The following is a 21,630-nucleotide window of genomic DNA, read 5'->3' on the forward strand; positions in this document are numbered from 1 at the left end:
TAGTGGGACATAAGGGGACTAGGTATGTCTTAAAATTCTGATGAGCTGCTTTTTTTAAAGAGTGCAAAGTCACCAGCGAGATTTAATCAGGATTCAGATATTGATCATTTTGGTAATAGTGTTAAGACATGAATATACTCATTAGCATATTTCTATAATTATCTTCTGTTCTCTTTCACTTGTAGTATTTCTGTGAACTACAAATATCTAATACATTCTAATGTGGAATGGTGGATAATTTTATCATTCTCAATTGTGGTTAACTGAGTTACAGAGATATGTATGCTAATTATTTCTCAACACCCCCACCCCCCATCCTGTTAACTTATTTTGTAAATTTACTTATGAACATTAGGTTGAAATGGATAAGTATTTCAAGCTGTTTCTAAATCTTCTATACATGTTTCTTACTTGTTTCAAAGACAAATAGCTTGTTTTGGCAAATACACAAGTTAATAAAGAAATATATGTTGTTTCAAAACTTCAGTTTATTTAAGGCTAAATAAGAGGTGTTTTATAGCTTTAAGTACTTGAGGAAGAGATTTTTTTCATTAAGTTTGTGTTTGCTATAGAACATGCTGTTTCTTTCTTTGCTTCTTTGGTCCCTGATCCGCAGGTCACTGAGGACAATGGAAAGATTCACATTGACTTCAGTTTGACCTCAGAACAGGCCTTTAAATGAAAGCTATTTAATGTCAAATTCACTTAAATGGTGTACGATTGTAACAAATAACTTTATAAGAAGAGTTTTCTGATCAGATGTTAGTCTAGAAAGACACTTGAAATCCCATACCTTCAAAAGAACCAGCTATTAACATTCTAGGCACATTACTAAACTGCAAAAAAACAGTGATTCAAGTTTGAATATGTTGCCTCTTTCTTGACTACTACATAGATTCCCTCTCTCACCACCCCGCCTACTGAACATCTGCATCACGTTAATTCTATTTATGTATTTATTTATCCTAAAACCGGCCAAGAAATCATTTGGCTCCTGAATTCTCCTATTGGCTATTATCTTTTTTATATTAAAAAACTATTGGAGAAATTCACCACAGGCAAGAAGAGGCACAAGTCCACTGAACTCAGTAGAATTGGCTTTGCTTACAGCTATGCTGAATTTGGTAATTTGTCCATACAAGGGCACTAAGTTTCTCTAGAACAGCAAGGGAGTTTCATTTCATTTGATTCACCACAGTTAGAATACTCCATTTGCAAGTGCAACTCTCATCTTTTGAGGACAGATTAAAATCCTACCTTTCCGAGGTGGTTTATCGCTGGAGATAAGGCTGTTGATTATTTATGTCCTTTACAGTCATTTGAAGAGCAATGTGAAAACTGCTATCAATTTTAACTGTATTGTACCAGCTCATGCACAGAGCTATGGCAAGGGTTGCATTAGGATTCTTTTTGATATCTGTTTTCAAAAAATTCTCTGTTAGCAAGGGGGAAAAAGAGTCACTGTCGGCTGAACATTGTTACAAAATATTTAGCTTCTCCCTGCAAATGGATTTCTTTGCATTTTATATATGTAAAATGTAAAACAACATGAAATGTATTGGATTAAGGCTTTCTTGCATCTGGAAAGTTCTGAAGATGAGCTCCCACTCCCCCAGTTTAGAGAAAGAAATTAGGCAGTCTCATCATTGTGCAATACAGACTCATCATTATGCAATGTCAAAATGAAAAAGAAGTGTGTGAAGATGAAATTGAGGCTTCAGATACCTAACCTTGTTATTTGTGTTTAAGTGTAACCAAAGTTTCCAAAGGATAGTTTTCATGTAGACATAATAGCAGAATGGTTAACATGACGGAGAATGTATTGGATGAGGAACCCACTTGTTGTAATAGTTAAACAGAGAATGGGGAGGTAAGGAACTTGGGACGGAGTCTATCTCCCACTGAAGCTCACAGCCAAACTTTTTGTTGATTTCACATGAAGGCAGGATCACACTCTTAGGGATAAATCTTGTTCTAGTGCCTGGCATAAGTAGCCAGCTAGAACACTAGGAACGCTTACTGGGGAAAGAATCCTGCAGTGGCTGGGTAGCCACTCTACAGGGGCTATTTCAGCTTGGCCCTAATATCAGGGGAGTAAGTAGTGGAGGATCAGCGGATCCTAGCCCAGCCCACTGTGCTCCCAAACTCCTGTGGAGAGAGCCTCAGCAGAGCGAGGCTCAATGTCACACACACCATGCACAAGCCCTGCGAAGCCATGCCCTCTTCACACAGTGCAACTCAGCCAAGACCCCCTATGCAGCCAGAAAAGTGGGGACAGGATTTGGCCCTTACAGAGCAAATATAAAATATAAATTAATAGTGTGACATTGGGTGGTTTAAGTCATTCGGAGATACGTTGAGAATGGAAGTGAGGAGAGATTTATCGAAGAAAAATGTAGACCTATTTTGCAGCAGCTGGGGACAAACTATTGGATTTGTAGCACAAAGGATTTGTAGCCACACCAGGAGATTAAGACCCCTTAAAGCATACATTTCTGTGTAAAATGGACACAGTGCTAGTTATACAGGTGGTAGAGAAAAGGAAGACTTTAGAAAAAAAAAAGACGTGATGCTGGATGCCCCAAAACTTACATCACTAAAATTTAATACATATTTTAGAAAACCACATTAGTGAAAGGAGGGCAAATGAAATAACATAAATGCAGAAAGGAACTGTATCGGAAATGGAAGAGAGGGAAGATTGGAAGGAATAGATATAAGCTGGCTGTCAAGGAATACAGATATAAAATAAGGAATGCAAAAATGCAAGATTAAATTACGCCAGATAGTAGAGTCGAAGGAAATAAGAAAGGGTTGTATTCAGAAAAAAAGAACAACATTATGGAAAGATGGAACTGGTAGAAAAATGTGAAAGGTGAGTAGATAAGTAATGACTCCAAAATGGCTGAAATTTAAATAACTATGCTTGGTTTTCTATTTGAAAACATGATAACAAGAAAATGAGAATGTTATGCAAGAAGCAGAAAAAAAGATTGACAATAATAGCTGAAGACACTGAGAGCAAAGGATAAACAAAGAGAATATCGATCACACACTGAGCAGTGAATAATTCATCGAACACAGTTAAGGCCCCACTGCTTTCACATTTGTTGTAGAATCCCTCCCTTGCAGTACGAGTATGCAGCAATCTCTAATTTTTTAGATCCAAATTTCCAGTTTTCTTGGTTTTGAAAAAAGCATGGAATGTGGGAACAGAGGGTAAAATCAGGCAAGCTTGTCTTTCTGAGTCTATAGGCAATCAGAAACAGTGGCTCTCAGAGGTGTCAACTGCCTCATTCATCTGAGTGGATTGTTAACTCTGAAACCTAACAGAAAACTTTAAAAGCCAACATATAATTATTCTGATACAATTTATTTTTATAAAAATATCCAATTAATGTATTTATAATCCCCATCCACCTCCCTACATTTCATGGAGTGCCATACATTCCCCATTGACTCCTACCCAGCTGCTGAAAGATCCAGCTTCCTTTATTAAAAAACACAGGGAGATAATTCTGTATGGCAGATCCACATGAAAGAGACTGAGGCTATATTTACCATTTACCATTATAGGTATGTTATACCTGAAAAGCCCTCCAAGCATGGACAGAGCTATACCAGTAAAGCTGCTCTTTGTAACAATATAGTAAATCCACCCTATATGAGCAAAACAAGCTATTCTGGCAAAAGCACAGTTTTGTTGGTATAACTGCATCCACACAAGGGACTTCTGCTGGTAAAGAAGGGGGGCTGGACTAGATGACCTCCTGAGGTCCCTTCTAACCCTGATATTCTATTATTCTAATGCTGAAAGAGAATCTCATCTCCAGTGCTATTTACCTCTCCCTTCTCTGCTGAACTAATAAATCTTCCACCCCTCTCAGGCTCCACTGAAGTACTTCTGTTGACCTTACCTCCCCCCACAGCAGTCTAACCAGCTTCCTGTGGATCTCCTCATCAGGCTTCTTGCCTGTTTAAACACTATTGCAGGGCATTGCCCATGTCTCTGACCTATTCCCTGTGAGTTTCTCTCTAAAGGAAAATCTTATCTCCTGTATAGACTCTTTCCCTACTGAGTTCCCTCCAGTTCCTTATAAGGCGTAGGTGCAAAGCTCCCTGACCCTAGCCTGTAGGCAATCAATCAGTCCCAGGTGCAATAATTACAAGGAGTCCGGTGGCACCTTAAAGACTAACAGATTTATTTGGGCATAAGCTTTCGTGGGTAAAACCCCCACTTCTTCTCCTCATTGTTTTTGTGGATACAGACTAACACAGCTACCTCTCCGATACTTGAGGTGCAATAATTGGCTCTTAGCCCCTTGTCTAACAGGTGATGGAAGTAAGCCCTATCAAACTGTGCTTTTACTAGTATAGTTTGTTTCACTGGGGATATTACTATACCTGTACAAAGCCAAGCTTTGCCAGTTTCGCTGTGCACACCAGGGGTCTTTTCCAGAATAGTATATTATTATAGTTATATGCCAAGGCATTTCTCGTGAGGACATAGCCTATGCAACAGCATAAGCCATGGAGGAATGTAGTGTTGTACCAGAATTCTGTAAACTTTCATGAAAGGTTCCTAAAAACCAAATCTCATCTGCCAATAAGGTGTATATCAGAGGGAAGTCACTTGTGTTTTCTCAGTGGTTGAATGGGAAGGGAAAGATGATGTATTTCTGAATATGCACCACTTCTAGCACCTCTAATTAACCAGTTAATGGAGAAGCATTCATTCTCGTCTTATCCTTTTATATCACAGAGATTTCTATAAGGCCCATCATCACAGTATCTAAACAATAAGGAGACAAGAGGCACATCTTTGCCCACAGTTGCACTGGATCTACTCATCTACGGAAAAAAATACAACATTAAATAAATGCAGAGTATTAGAAATTAATAGTGAATAAAAACAACTACTATGCAGCATTATACAACACAGTAGATGATTAATATTTGATCTGATCTCATTTTAAATAATTCATATAGATTAGTTTCTATGACTTTCATTCACAACTTGCCCTTATGCTTGTCATTATAAAAATAGCTTGCTGCTTGTCACTCTGCCTAACTAATGAATTCTCATCAGTTCACTATTCCTTTGAGAGCTGTTTCAGTTATTTTGAAATGCAATCTGTTATGGGAAATATACATTCCTGATTAAAACACCCACATACAAGACACTATGAATTCTCAAAGTGTGGTATCAGTTATTAGATTCAAATTCTGCAAAACTTCCATTGCCACCTGTGACTAGCCAGAAACTCACATTACACTGCATTGGACTCAGACCTGGACACAGTGCGCCACACATTCATGACCTCTGTTGACTTTTGCAGTGCATTTTATCTAGGAATAAAGACACAGACATGGAAAAGTTCCAGCTGATATAAAACCAGCAGCCTGTCTGCTTAGCAACACAGGTTGCTGAGAGCACATCATTCTAATGCTCCGCTCTCAAGGATAGCTCCTCATTGAACTCACAGTCTAATTCAAAGATCTTTTCTAGTATTCAAGGCCCCTGCTGGATTGGATCCAGATATCTCAGGGCCTGCTGACACTTCAAGACAATTGTTACTTCAACACATGATATTTAACAAACTGAAAACTCTAGCATAAATGAGGGCATGATTTAGTAGGTTGTACGTTAAACTATGAACTGCTGATGCTATTGTGTCATTGTCTTCATTAGAATTTTTAATTGTGTTAGTCAACAATTGTTAATTCAAGAGCAGTCAAGTACTGAGAGAGAACATCTCCCTCCAGGAGCAGCCCAACAGAAGGAAGAGAAGCAGCTGCAGGCAGCCCAGTATCAAGTATTCCAGCAGCCTACCGTGGTCAGGGCAAAACTTTGCTTCAGGCAAGACAAATTGCAGCCAGCAGCTGGGAGGCCAGTGGGGATATATCAGGGTTGCAACCCTGAGCACTGCAACCCTTTGTTTGAACAACAAAGCGGGCGGGGGAGGGGGAGGATCAGTCAGACTTTACTAGTTAGAACCACCCCTGTTTACAACTGCTGAAAATGGGGAAGCCCAGAGATCAACCAGGTGTCCAGCCAAAATAAAGACCAATTTCAGCAGTGTTCCATATTTGTAAAGTTTAATAACCCTATTTAGATTTAAGAGGTCAAAATTCTACTAATTAAGAGTGCTGTGAACTGCAGATGCTGAGTTTATTAAGAGCTACCTCTTCACATTATAATCCAGAATCAAAGGAGAATTGGCAATCAAACCGAGCTTAACCTCTCTTTCTCATTGATCATTTTAATGCTTCTCATTTTTATTTTGTGTTGTCCGATTCTAGCCTTCCATTTTCATTATCAATCCACGCCCTGTTCTCCGTATATCAGTCACTGTCTCATATCACATACAGAGCGAGTGATATACAGAGAACGTGGGGGAAGATTCTCAGCTGATGTAAATCAATATACACCCATTGAAGACAGTGAAGCTAAGCCATTTTGCACTAATGGCTCTGTATTCAGGTGACAGTAAATATATAATGGTTTATGAAATTACTTTAGAAGTGTGGGCATAAATGGGATACTAGTGACAACCATCAACATTCTATTTAAGAGCTAAAGCCCCTATTCTGTCTAAATTCCTGGGATCTGGCTCTATGACTATCATGTCCAGTACACATACTTTCTTCTTTACATTTGTATGTAAATTTAATAAAAACAAGATGACATTCCAGGCAATGCATTTCATAGTGATTATTTCACTTCCTGGGTGGTTAAATGTACTTGGCTTTCAGCCTAGTGCCTTATATTTGCTATGTATAATTCTGCTAAAATTGTCAGGAATCATACTGCCTGTTGTGTTTTATCAGAATACAATATATATTAGCAGAGGGTAAAGGCCATAGGGATCAACCTTCTTCCTCCCTTTTGCTTTATCTTAATCTCATCTTTCTGGATTTTTCACCATGCCCTCAAGATTTTTCTCCTTCAAAAGCAAAGCCAGGTGTCAATCCCATAATCATGTAAGCACCATTTCATTCATGCTTTAATCCTGTTCAGAGTTTTGCAGATGGGGCGTCAACAAGTGCCATACATAGTAACAGAATATATCGCCTTCTTAATTTAGTATTCAGTCCCACTGTTAATGCAAGCCAGTTGTATCCTTTCCCCACTCATCGTCATGCCTTCCTCCAGCCTACCCTCTAAACCGCAAATTGCTTCTTATTTCTGATCAAATTACCTTCCTCTCTTTGCTCCTTCATAGAGGGATCTTGAATCTTAGACCTGGAGGTGAGCTGAGCTGAGCAGCCCTGAGCTGGGAACCACAGAAGCTGTCAAATCTAGGGAGGAGTCTTGGACTAAATTTTATGTTGTTCCTTTGTCTATTAATACTGTCAAACTCCAGGAAGTGGGGAATTTTGACCTATAAATCATGTGTAGTGTGTGTTTTGAAGCCAGTGGGAAAGTCACCTGCTCAGAGGCCTGATCTTAGTCATCAATGCACATAATCTGCTGAGAACCGTTGTGCCAGCCAGAATAACCATGGGTTGATGGCATCATATCAGTCATCATAGAGTGAAGTCTCCAGATCTGGCTCAATTCTGCAAATCCACAAATCTTTGAGGCATCCCCATGGGTGAAACCAGGTAGGGTCAAGGTATGCACCCCTGTGCACATCAATGGAAAGTTTAAGAGCATGATGTGGTGGGGTGCTTTTGTTCATCATGATGACATGGCTGAAGAGCATGCAATGCTGCTTTTGAATGTGGTGAGTGATTGGAAGATGATGAGATTTCTGTGAGATTATGGCATTTTGCACAAAGTTGTCTCAGAGCAGAGTTATTTTTGTGGCCATAAGTGAGACATGGACTCATGCAGGAGGCAGCAAGACCTATTGGTCAGAGGGTATATGGTTTGCTGCAACCATATGGACTCTGCTTGCAGTTTATGTACATGAACTTGTTAATGCTTTCCATGGTGCTTGGCCCCAACTACATCAGAAGTTCTGCTGGTCATTGCTGAGGTTCTGGACCATGCTCTTCAACCCGATAGTGTGGACAATATCTTGCAAACCTTGAAGAGCAGGGATGAAATTATCTGGCTTCCACAAGGAAAGCAATGTCAATAATTTGTTTTGGTCAGTGAACACTTCCTGATCAACCTCCAATAGGCCTAATGAATTAGTAATATTATGTGAAAACAATTGATTTTGCTGTACAAAATTACCCTCATAATATTGTCAAGGTCCGTGTCCATGTGGCTGGTCTGCTATACATATGATAGTCATTTCTTTTTGACATTGCCAATGCTCAAGATGTACCAGTGAAATGTTCCTTTGCATGGTGAATATGTTGTGTTGGTAAATACCATTTCTATAAGAGAGTTGCATGGCAGGATTCTTCTTTTTACTGTAGCCAACATTAAAATTGAATTTAAACAAGGCATTAAGTCCTGGACTATAAAAAGGGATGTTTCTGTTTGTTATTGTACCTATCAGATAAGGGAGTGACAGCATCAACATTTTAAAAGGAAGCAGCAAAGAATCCTGTGGCACCTTATAGACTAACAGACGTTTTGCAGCATGAGCAAAACGTCTGTTAGTCTATAAGGTGCCACAGGATTCTTTGCTGCTTCTACAGAACCAGACTAACACGGCTACCCCTCTGATATTTTAAAAGGAAATTATCAGTGCCAGAGAAAATAAAGTCAAGGATGTTGATTTAAGAATGTGGGGCTAGCTGGTGTTTTTGTAAAGAGTCCCTGGATCTAGCATTTACATTTTTTGCCTTTGTTTAATCAATTAGAAAGTCATAGGCAGACAGATATATGGATGAAATACTTCATATGATTGTCTTATGCTTTATGCAATTCTATATTTAGCAAAAAAATAAGAGGCTATTAATGGATTCAATTTGTTTTTTGTTTCTCGGGCCACGTATCTCAGACATGATTTAAAATAAAAACCTTCTATAAATGCTTCTTAAAGAAGCAAGAGAAAATGGCTGGAAGTTGATCCTAGACACATTCAGATTGTAACTACCGCATAATTTTTTAAGTGAGGGTAATTAGCCACTGGAACAATTTACCAAGGGTTGCAGTGGATTATCCATTGTTGGCAATTATTAAATAAATATTGGATTTTTTTTTACTAGATCTGCTTTTGCAATTATTTTGGGGAAGTTCTGTGGTCTATGTTGTACTGGAGGTCAGACTAGATGATCACAGTGGTCCTTTCCGGCCTTTGAATCTATGAAAAAACAATTTAATTAATGAAACAAAACCAATGGAAACAATAATTATTGCCAAATTATATTTTATAAACGTTCTTCAGTAAAAAAGTGGACCATCTGGATACAAAAGAAAAAAATAGGCACTGAACAATGTTCTTGTTTACTTTCAAGAAATGTATTATTTGGGGCAAAAATTAGGAATTTAAAAAATTTACTCTTACTAAAAACAGTGCTGAACAAAATTTTAGGGCCAAATTACATCTACCGTGTATGTGCGTGCTAGTGTGGGATGAGGGAAGAAAAAGAGAAGGTATCTACCCTTATTCCCTCAACCCCTGTTTACCAGCAGAAGCAGCAGCCATATTGTTGCTGCTTGTGTTCTTTCAGTATATACAGAAGGATGGCTAGAACTGCTGGAGGCATTTAATGCCCCAAGATGGTAAGAAATGTATCCAGGGTCCTTCCAGCCACCTCTGCATATAATAGTGTCCACAGGTTAGCATGGGGGAAGCACTCACACTGCACCATTATAAAGCTGCTGTAAGTGCTACTTCTGGGCACACAAGCATTATTTCCTTGACTCTACCCCATTGATGCATAATACCGCCCATCTCTTGGGCACTACACTGTTATCCCTTGCACCTCAGTGTGCTTATACTACACAAGCCACAATTTCATTCTTGGGATTGCAAAAAATAATATTTAAATGATTGTATCTAGATCCCTACTGTATTTACAAAACTATTGCTATGTTATCTGAAAAAATCCATGCGCAGAAATGTGAGTGTAATCCACACAACACATGCAGCAAATGGTCAGTATAAACTAAACCAGGTGAATGACCTCATACAACAATAAACACACTTGCTAACCGAGCCAGGAAAATGATTCCATTCTATTATCATTTGGTTCTTACTAGCCAAGGGCCCTTCCTCAGTGCATTCCATCCTTCAATTAAACTGCTGTGCAAGATGATTTAAGAGGGACTGATGAAAACTAAAAGATATTAAGGCATGCTGCCATAACAGGATTAGTTTTATTTTCCAATCAAAAAAGTGGAAAACCCCCACAAACAAGAAATAAAGTAGATTTCATTCTGAATTTAAAATGGGAGATTAGCTCTGCAGGTGGAAGAAGGTTTTTCTGAAGAAGCCATTAGCTTCACACATTGGATTTCTATTGCCTAACAGAGTAAAGTCTAAATGAGAAATACATAAGGATAAACTGATGGTTTGATATCTTTATTTCATACAGAAACAGGTGGACAGAGATATACACTAATTCAAGAGCTTTCGAGAAGTAATTCTTTATTTTGCTGTTTTGGTGGCTGCTGTCAACAGCCATAGCTAAGCAATCTGGATGATACTGAGTGTAGTAAAACATTTCAGGAACACATTGCAAAGAAATGCAGGGTGAAACACACTCAACATTTCAGAAACTGAGTTTAGGAATGCCTACAACACAAATTAAACCTACAGAAAATATGAATTAAATAACACAGATACAAGGAGATCAGTCCTGCAAAGCGTTGAGTACTCTGGTCTAGATCAAGCAAACCACTTAACACATGTACTTAACTTTGATGACCTGTATAGTCCCACTGAAGCCAATGGGACTATGCACAGGCTGGAAGTTAAGCATGTGCTTTAAGGGCTTTGACCAGTCAAGAGCAGACTGCCCAGCACTTAGCATGATTGTGCTCATGGAGCCCAGTAACATGAGATGTTGAGTCTTTCCTCCAGGTGCTGATTGTCCTCAGCTCCTTCTAACTGAATATTTTTGAGCAGCTGGTAGTGGAATACAAAGTAAGTAAAGCATAAAGGGCCAGAAAACAGATTTAGGCTCCGATCTCAAATGGACCTTTGATAAGGCTTTCGCAAATTTTGCACCTACATCAAACTATGGGCCCATTTCATAACACATGGGTAAACTTGGCAGGATTAGATTTTTATTGGTAAATGTCAGTAAACATTGATTTCACCGTATACACACAAACCAACAGAAAAATATTTCTACTGATAATAGAAATTGACAGATAGGCAATGTAAGAAAAATGCTGCTTGAAAACTTATCAGAGTTTTATTTAAAGATATTTACTTTGTATATTTTCACAAGCGATGTTGATAATTAGTGCTTTAATAAAGCTTTAACTTTTTGAATCTCAAAGTCTACTGTCATTAAATAATCATTGATCTCCTAATTTCCAACCTCCCCTAATTTCCTGCAACTGTGAAAATTAAAATAACTAAAAAAATTAAAAATGCTTAAACCTCATAATTTTGCACAATTATGAAAATTTAAATTGATAAAAATAGAAAAAATGCTTACAAATGAATATAGATTAGGGCTGTTGATTAGTCACGTGATTAACTCAAAAAAAATCACCATTAAAAATTAATAGCGATTACTTGCAGTTTTAATCACACTGTTAAACAATAGAATAACAATTGAAATTTATTAAATATGTTAGATGTTTTTCTATGTTTTCATGTATAATATATTCTTTGTTGTAAGTGGAATCGAAGTGTATATTATTTTTATTACAAATATTTGCACTGTAAAAATGAAAAAAAGAGAAAGTATTTTTCATTCAACTAGTACAAGTACTGCAGTGCAATCTCTTTGTCATGAAAGTGAAACTTACAAATGTATTTTTTTTAACTTCACTCAAAAACAAAACAATGTAAAACTTCAGAGCCTACAAGTCCACTCAGTCCTGCTTCTTGTTCAGCCAATTGCTAAGACAAACAAGTTTGTTTACATTTACAGGAGATAATGTTGCCCTCTTCTTATTTACAGTATTACCAGAAAGTGAGAATAGGTATTTGCATGGCACTTTTGTAGCCAGCATTGCTAAACCTTTGTATGCCCCTTCCTGCTTCGGTCACCAGTCCAGAGGACACACTTTCATGCTGATGACGCTTATTAAAAAAATAATGCACTAAATAAAGTTGTGACTGAACTCCTTGGGGGAGAATTGTATGGCCCTTGCTCTGTTTTACCCACATTCTGCCATATATTTCATGTTATAGCAGTCTCAGATGATGATCCAGCACATGTTGTTCATTTTAAGAACACTTTCACTGCAGATTTCACAAAATGCAAAGAAGGTACCAATGTGAGATTTCTAAAGATAGAGACAGCACTCGAGCCAAGGTTTAAGAATCTGAAGTGCCTTTTGAAATCTGAGAGGGATGAGGTGTGAAGCATGCTTTTAGAAGTCTTAAAAGAGCAACACTCCGATGAAGAAACCACAGAACCCGAACCACCAAAAAAGAAAATCAGTCTTCTGATTCATCTGATTCAGATAATGAAAATGAACATGCATCAGTCCACACTGCTTTGGATTGTTATTGAACAGAACCCATCATCAGCATGGATGCATGTCCCCTGGAATGGTGGTTGAAGCATGAAGAGACATCTGAATCTTTAGCGCATCTGGCACATAAGTATCTTGTGACACTGGCTACAACAGTGCCATGAGAATGCCCGTGACACTGTAAACAAGAAGCAGGCAGCATTATCTCCTGCAAATATATACAAATGTGTTTGTCTGAGCAATTGGCTGAACAAGAAGTAGAACTGAGTGGACTTATAGGCTCTAAAATTTTACATTGTTTTATTTTTGAATGCAGTTTTTTTGGTACATAATTCTACATTTGTAAGTTCAACTTTCATGATAAAGAGATTGCACTACAGAACTTGTATTAGGTGAATTTAAATGACTATTTATTTTGTTTTTTTACGGTGCAAATACTTGTAATAAAAAATAAATTCAAAGTGAGCACTGTATACTTCATATTATGTGTTGTAACTGAAATCAATATGTTCGAAAAGGTAGAAAACATCCAAAAATATTTCAATAAATGCTATTCTATTATTGTTTAACAGTGCGATTAATCACACTATTAATCATGATTGTTTTTATTGCATGATTAATCATGCTTATTTTTTAATCACTTGATAGCCCTAATACAGATATTATCTATCAAAATTATAAAAAATAAAAATTGAATTCTGCTAAGCCTACACATGGGCATATAATTACTTGTTTTGTGGATGCAGCCAGGCACTTACATACTTAAGTACTATAAAATGCACAGCAATTTTTTGTATGCAGAAAATTGGGTGCCATTTCTGCAAATCAGTCTCTTTATGCACACATTTGCTGTGAGATGCACTTACTTTTTAATGCACATGTTCTATTCAAACACCACAAACATGGCATTTTATTTTTAAAAGCCCCTCAGCCATGGCCACATTCCTTTTTATAAATATTGCACATAACCTGTTTAAAAGTACCAAAAATACTGTTAAGATATGCAAACATATTTTATTAGGAGTGTAGCAAATAACATACCAACTGATTTTTTTTTTTTTTTTGCAGGGAGGTATGTGTCAAACTCAGTTTGTGAAGAGGGCTAAAGTATATTACAAATTATGTTTTAAACATGGTTCAGACATGTTTGGGTAGAGTCCACAAAGTAAAAGTCCATTCTACTGTCCTTGATTCACAGTGGTTGTCCCATTGATAACAAAGAGAGGTTTGATCAGAGATAGAGAGCAGGATGTATGAGCCTTCCTTGTGGGCTGCTGCTTAACATGGTGGGACAGCTTTTGTATTCCAATGACCATAAAAGCAACTCCAGTAGGAGTTTTAAATCCTGGTAGGATCACTTGAGCTGGAAAGATCAAAGGACAGAAACCAGACAAAAAGCAGCCCACAGGCCCTCCAGGTTGGGGGTTGAGTAATAGGTCAACCAATCCTGGTAAGAAAAACAGAAACAAAGGATGGCACAGCCTTGTTGTGCTCTAAGAGACAGTTGATGGCACAGGTAGGATTCAGATTGAGCATGTGATCATTAGGTAAAATATTGCCCTTATGTTGTAACTACACTTTAAGTGCTAGATTGGGCTATCAGAACATAGCCAACAGTAAAGGGTGGTGAGTTGCTGCATTGCCCTAGGAGCATCCCAGCGAAGAAGTGGTGCTCAACAAGCCACAGTTCCTGTTCTATTCTTCCACTGTTCTAGGAGGGTAGTAATTTTTTCCTGACATATGCCAGTACCCCCAAGAAATAGAATGCTAAACTGTATTATACTGTTCAACCATTAGGTGGCACTGTGTGTAAAATATCTTATTTAAGCAAATCTGGACCATACCTGGGAGAGCATTAATGGATCTTACAATGAACACATTTGGTGTGTTTAAGCAAGCGCTGAAGCCAGTCCATATCTGGTACAGAAGAACATGACATGGTGTCAGGAATAAACTAAGAATAGAAACGGTAGAAAAACAGCAACAAAAGTTGCAAACAGAAGGAAAACAGCAACAAAAGTTGCAGGATCTCATCATCATGTCAATCTGCAATGCTCCAGTGAACTTCAGCTTTGACAAACCTTCACAGAATGAAATCAGTATGTAGCAAGATTTGGAATTGCAAACAAACTCCACAAGGAAACTGGGGATATACAGGCATCTTTTAAAATTTATGCTATGGAGAAGCAAACAGAACACTTCTTTAAATCCTTTGACTTACTATAGAGGGTCACAAAGATGGCTATGACAGCATGTTTTCACTAGGGAATTCAAGAACCAGGGGAAAATGTTGAATGTCTTATAAGAGCTCTGCATACATTGGCTGAAAACTGTGATTCTGGGAATGCAAAACATGATAATATCAGAGACAGGCTGGCTATTGGGTTAGCAGATACAAACCTTTCACAGGAGATTTAGCCTTAGCCATAGATATTCAAATAGAAAAATGGTCTGAACTGATGAAACAGCAAATCTAGAGAAATTTCACAATCTTGAAAAAACTGAAACTAGCCTAGAAACAGCATACAACACTGGAGTGTTAAAATTCATTATCATAAAACCCTGAAGGCAAGGAGAGTGAATTCCCAGGCTAAGAGGGACAAATTCCATACTACATGCACAAGGTGTAGAAAAAGTCATACCTAAGAAATGATGCATGTCTGGTTGGAGGCATATGGTGTAATACATTCATGAAATATGGACATTTTCTGGCTGTTTACTGCACCAAAGCAGTCAGGGAGTTGACTCATATTACAGATAGTCAACAGTCATTGCTTCTGGGATCTATTATTTCTGATGATTTAGAGCCTGCATGGAGACTGAAACTGAATATTCATAGCAAGACTACTGACTTTAAAATTGACTCAGGAGCTGACATCACCAGACATCTCAGAAGGGATTTACAATCACCTTTAACCCCTCCAAGAGCTGAAGTCACCTGACACAGCTCCAGAGGTATTCTGAACTGCATGGGCCATGTGATGAATCAGGCATGGAAGGGGTTAAAAAGAGCCGTGGGGGCTCAGCTAGCCCTGTCCTGTTATGTCTGCAGCCAATGCCAGGCCTGGAGGGAAAGGAAAAGGACAGAACATTGCTCAGTTCAGGCTGACTGGTGAAGAGGGGGTTGACTCACACAGTGTCCTAGGCTGGGTCCTGGGACCCCTATCCCACTGCCTTAAAAATTGAGGCACCTTGACCAGGGAAGCAAGGGGTCAGAGGTCAAGCGTTCCAACCACTAGTGTGCCTGGCCCTCCAGGCTCCCTGTTACAGGCCAGTTGACCACAAAAACAATTTACAAAGACAAAAGCTATGCATTCAGAGGATATGTGGTCAAAGGTTTACAGATCAACAGCCTTCTCAGCCATAACATACCAACCATGATGGGTCTAGTGAGAAAGGTTGAAGAACTTGAGGGAATATTTGGTGATATTAGACTTTTGAAAGGAGATCCAGTACAAATAACCTAAAGAGACAATGCTGAAACATATAGAGTACGTACACCCTGCAGGATTCCTATCCCATTACTTCGTAACGTGGAAACTGAATTAAAGAAAATGAAGCGTATTGGCATAATTGAGAAAATTGCTGAGCCGACAGCATGTTGTGCTCCAATGGTACCAATTATAAAGAAAAATGAAAAAAAAATATGAACCTGTGTGGATCTTAAATGACTTAATGAAGTAGTTGTGAGAGAAAAATATATTTTCCCAACACTGGATTACATCCTCCTGAAAGTTAAAGGAGCTACATTATTCTCCAAGTTGGATAACTATAGTGGATTCTGGCAAATTCCTTTAGTCAAAGAAAGTGCTAAACTGACTACATTTATCACATCCTTTGGAAGATTTTGCTTTTGAAGATTACTTTTTTTTTAATTAACAGTGCACCTGAAACTTTCCAGAGAATGATGGCAGAACACAAATGGAGTTGTAGTTTTCGTGGATGATATTATGATATATATATCTTCAATGGAAGAACACAACAAAATGCCCAAGGAAGTCCTAAGTCTAATCAGTCAGTCAGGACTGAGGCTAAACAAGGAAAAGTGCATTTTCTGCCTCCTCTAAATAAAGTTTTTGGAACAGACAGTAAACAAAGATAAAATCAGTCCTAGCCCTGAGAAAGTAAAAGCAATTTGAGAATTGAATGCACCAATGAATGTGCCAGAACTAAAATGTGTATTGGGGCTGGTCAATTACCATTGTCGATACCTACAAGACCTTTCTTCAGTGACAAAACCACTGCATGAACTGTGGAAATCCAATACTTCTTGGCTATGGAGGCCAAATCAAGAATGGTAAAAGAAATTATCTCAACTGCTCCAGTTCTCAGGTTCTACAATATGAACAAACCACAATGATCACTGTGGATGCAAGCAGATATGGCCTAGGAGGTGTATTGTTGCAACAATATGTGTCTGAGTGGAAGCCAGTTGCATTTTGCTCTTGCACACCCACAGAAGCAGAAAAAATGATGTGTAGAGATTGAAAATGAGTGCCTGGCAAGCATATGGACATGAAAACTTTTAAAGATACCTCTGTGAGCTGGATTTGTTTATACTGATAACAGACCATTAATTGCTTGAAATCCTCATCAATGGAAAAGATCTGAATCAAGCACTGTTGAGATGCCAATGTCTAGAAAGGAGATCCAGTACAAATAACCTAAAGAGACAATGCTGAAACATATAGAGTACGTACACCCTGCAGGATTCCTATCCAAATTAAATTATCCAAATTTAATATGATTTAACCCAACTACTAAATATGTTCCTGAGAAAAATCTGGTCACACTCTGTCATGGAGCCCAGCATTGCACTCAACTACCCATGAGCTCCAGGATGAGGTAAAGACATACATGGATGCTGTGGATGCACACAGACCAGTGTCAGAAAACAGACTATAGCAGCTACAAAAAGCAACCTAGACAGATACACAACTTCAGGAAGTTCTAAGTTACACTAGGAGCAGCTGGCCCACGTATCTGAAGGACACTAAGGAAGTGAAAAGAGAGTACTTTTTGGTGTGTGAACAATTAAGTGAGTCAAGTGGACTCATGATTAAAAGCAATTGCATCATAAATCCAAATGAAATGAGAGGAAAAATCCTAAACCTCATCCATGAAGAATATTAAGGATTAACTAAATGCCATGAATGGGCCAACCAGTCAGTGTGATAGCTGGGCATCAACGAGGACATAAAATATAAAGTATCTGCATGTGAACATTGCAGAAATAACAGACCAACAGAAAACATAGAACCTTTAATAACAACACCTCTACCAAACAGATTTTGGAAGAAACTAGCTATAGATTTATGCATATTCAGGGGACATCATTATCTGGTGGTCAGGGACTATTTTTCCAGCTGTATAGAAATAATGTACTTGAAAGACATGACATGTTGCAGAGTTATTGAGTGTACTCTTGCTCACTTTGGTATTCGAGAAGAACTAGTGATGGACAACAGACCACAGTTCACATCAGCAGAATTTAAGTTCTTCTGAACAGAATATGATTTTGATCATATTACTAACAGCCCACATTACCCACAAGAGAATGGAGAGGCTGGGAGAGCTATACAGACAGCCAAGAAAATCCTACAGTGGGAAGATCCATTCCTCACTCTTCTGAATTACAGATCAAAACCAGTAGTGGCTATTGGATATAATCCAGCAGAAATCCTGATCATCAGCGTATGTGCAACGTATCCAGCCATTTAATGGTGTCATAATGAGCCCAATGAGGAGCAGGTAGCCCATCGTCGCAATATGTCAGTGGGCACTCGACAATAATATGAGACATAATCTGAAGTTGACTGTAGCTGTATCACGGGTCATTAGTAAAACTCCATTTAAAGAGATTGGCTGCACAGTTGCTCTGCCCTATTCAAAACTGGTTCAGAGATGTCCACAAGTGGAGTGATGGTTGGGTCAGTGATGAGAGAGTGATCATCATTGATTACTTGCTGTGCCAAGCAGTTTCCACCGTCATGTTCTGTGGTGGCATAAATGACCATAAAGAGTGTCTTGTAGACAGGAGAGATGATTGGTGTTTGAAGAGGTCTGCCTATAATGGCAGGTCACTAATTTCATGGATCTTAGCCAGCAGTGTGACCAGGGCCACCCAGAGGTGGGGGCAAGTGGGGCAATTTGCCTCAGGCCCTGGGCACCGCAGGGGCCCCCACGAGAGTTTTTTGGGGCCCCTGGAGCGGGGTCCTTCACTCGTTCCGGGGGCCCCGGAAGACTCTCGCGGGACCCGGGCCCCTGGAGCTTCTTCCGCTCTGGGTCTTTGGCAGTGGGGGATCCTTCCACCGCCGAATTACCGCCGAAGCAGGACCTGCCGCAGAAGAGCCGGGTCTTCTGCGGTAATTCAGTGGCGGGGGTCTTCGGAGGCACTTCGGCGGTGGGTCCTGGAGCGGAAAGACCCCCCGCTGCCGAACTACCGCCGAAGCAGGGGACCCCCCGCCGCCGAAGACCCCAGGCCCCCTGAATCCTCTGGGCGGCCCTGAGTGTGACAGATGCCTTTTCACAGCAAATATGTGGCAGTGCTATGTTGCTAAGTATCAGTAGCCATGGCAACAAAGTTGCCAATAAAGTCTTGGTAACAATACTCATAGCTTTGTTAAATTGTACATCTACCAGCCTCATGTGAGTCAAACAACACCAGACAGGAGCACAGTATTCTGATGTTGAATAGCAGAGGGCAAGGGCTGATGATCTAAGCATCCAGGTTCTCGCACCCCAGGTTGAACTGGCCAATTTTCTGAGCAGGTAGTTCCGAGTGCTGACATACAAACACAGTGACAGCAAGGATACTGGCTGGTAACTCAACATATATGTGGTAGAGGTCCTTGCCCAGTTTAAGAATGGCTATAATTTTGCTTGATGTCAAGTGCTTGATAACTTCTTCTCATTGATGACCCATACATAGAAGTTAGTAAGCCAGCGTAATGTCCTTGGTTCAAGGTCCTTGAGAAATTCCAGCAAGATGTTGTCATAGCCCACTGCTGTGCCTAGCCTGATGGAGTTAAGGGCCTTATCTAGCTCATCGACCGTGAATGGCTCTGGTTGACTCCTACTTACATTCTGATGTCAAAGTTGGTGCCATTCATCATATATTTTGCATTTGAATTGCTTCTCCAACAGGACCTTAGCTACCCACAGAAGATGGCTTGCAATGTTACTAATCTTAACAAGAGGGCAATTTTGACCTGGAGGTTGTTGAGCAGTGCCCAGCCGGTGGATCAAGTTCTAGCACTTCTGGCTGGAATCGGTGAAGTCAAGCTTCTCCATACAGTCCTTCCACTGAGTGAGCCTGGTGGCTTCCAGAGACTCAATCAGGAGGTCAGCCATGATCCCTGATGATGCCAACAGCACAACTGGTTGCTGAGCTCTGTGCCTTTATCCTCACACACAACTATTTCAAATTTAATGACAATATATATCTCCAGATCAGTGGCACCGCTATGGGCACCCGCATAGCCCCACAATATGCCAATATTTTTATGGCCGACCTGGAACAACGCTTCCTCAGCTCCCATCCACTCACGCCCCTTCTCTACCTACTCTACATTGATGACATCTTCATCATCTGGAACCATGGGAAGGAGACTCTGGAAAAATTCCACCATGATTTCAACAGCTTCCACCCCTCCATCAACCTCAGCCTGGACCTATCTACACGGGAGGTCCACTTCCTAGACACCACAGTGCAAATAAGTGGTGGTCACATTAACACCACCCTATACCGAAAACCTACCGACCGCTATGCCTACCTTCATGCCTCCAGCTTCCATCCCAGGCACACCACAAGATCCATTGTCTACAGCCAAGCACTGAGGTACAACCGTATCTGCTCTAACCCCGCAGACAGAGACCAACACCTAGAAAATCTCCACCAAGCATTCTCGAGACTACAGTACCCACACGAGGAAATAAGGAAACAGATCAACAGAGCCAGATGTGTACCCAGAAGCCTCCTACTGCAAGACAAACCCAAGAAAGGAACCAACAGGACTCCACTGGCCATCACATACTGTCCCCAGCTCAAACCCCTCCAGCGCATCATCAGGGATCTACAACCCATCCTGGACAATGATCCCACACTTTCACAGGCATTGGGTGGCAGGCCAGTCCTCGCCCACAGACAACCTGCCAACCTGAAGCATATTCTCACCAACAACTGCACACCGCACCATAGTAACTCTAGCTCAGGAACCAACCCATGCAACAAACCTCAATGCCAACTCTGCCCACATATCTACACCAGCAACACCATCACAGGACCTAACCAGATCAGCCACACCATCACCGGTTCATTCACCTGCACGTCCACCAATGTAATATATGCCATCATATGCCAGCAATGCCCCTCTGCTATGTACATCGGCCAAACTGGACAGTCTCTAAGGAAAAGGATAAATGGACAGAAATCAGACATTAGGAATGGCAATATACAAAAACCTGTAGGAGAACACTTCAACCTCCCTGGCCACACAATAGCAGATTTTAAGGTGGCCATCCTACAGCAAAAAAACTTTAGGACCAGACTTCAAAGAGAAACTGCTGAGCTCCAGTTCATCTGCAAATTTAACACCATCAGTTTAGGACTAAACAAAGACTGTGAATGGCTTGCCAATTACAGAACCAGTTTCTCCTCCCTTGGTTTTCACACCTCAGCTGCTGGAACAGGGCCTCATCCTCCCTGATTGATCTAACCTCGTTATCTCTAGCTTGCTTCTTGCTTGCTTATATATACACACCTGCCCCTGGAAATTTCCACTGCTTGCATCCGAAGAAGTGGGTATTCACCCACGAAAGCTCATGCTGCAAAACGTCTGTTAGTCTATAAGGTGCCACAGATAATTGAAATTTCCTGAGCTAGGCTTGACATTCAGCACTCAGGCAGGGAGTGTAAATTGGATGACAGCCCTGTGGTATAACTAAGCATGCAGCTTTACAAATGATGGGAAGACAACTCCGAACTACTGTTCAAACTTTGGAAAATAATCTCTCTCCAAAGTGACCAGACAGGAAGTGAGCAGCCACGTCAAATTTTAAAAAAACTTATGAACACTTTTACAACAGATGTCACTCAGAGAACTGTCAGGTCTATAACC

Source organism: Mauremys mutica, chromosome 2 (assembly GCF_020497125.1).
Source record: "Mauremys mutica isolate MM-2020 ecotype Southern chromosome 2, ASM2049712v1, whole genome shotgun sequence".
Lineage (NCBI taxonomy): Eukaryota > Metazoa > Chordata > Testudines > Geoemydidae > Mauremys > Mauremys mutica.